Source organism: Penaeus monodon, chromosome 21 (assembly GCF_015228065.2).
Source record: "Penaeus monodon isolate SGIC_2016 chromosome 21, NSTDA_Pmon_1, whole genome shotgun sequence".
Lineage (NCBI taxonomy): Eukaryota > Metazoa > Arthropoda > Malacostraca > Decapoda > Penaeidae > Penaeus > Penaeus monodon.
Window position 1 is genome coordinate 4,053,305 of NC_051406.1, and position 309 is coordinate 4,053,613.

Sequence of the window (309 nt, forward strand, 5' to 3'; positions counted from 1 at the left end):
AAAGCTATGCCCACAAACCATTCCTTTTTTTTCTTGGCAGAAAAGCAGTTTCGAAGGCCCAGGCATGGGAGGACATCACCAGTGCCTTGAATGCTGCTGCTCTGGGTCCTCCCAGGAGCGTCAAGCAAACGAAGAAGCTCTGGGAAAATATGAAAGGCCGGTAAGTTTTACAGCAATAGATTTATAACAGATATCAAATAAACGGAATTTACATCTGACGAGTTTTAATAGATTTTAATTTGTTATACGAAGAAGTGGTTTGTATGTACGCACCGCCCCACTCCGTTCATTCTTGGTTTCAGTTTATAC

General features: G+C 42.1%; 1 pseudogene; it reads left to right on the forward strand.

Moving 5' to 3' along the window:
- The window catches only part of LOC119586760, a 19,318-nt pseudogene that overhangs the window by 11,713 nt on the left and 7,296 nt on the right, over positions 1–309 (forward strand).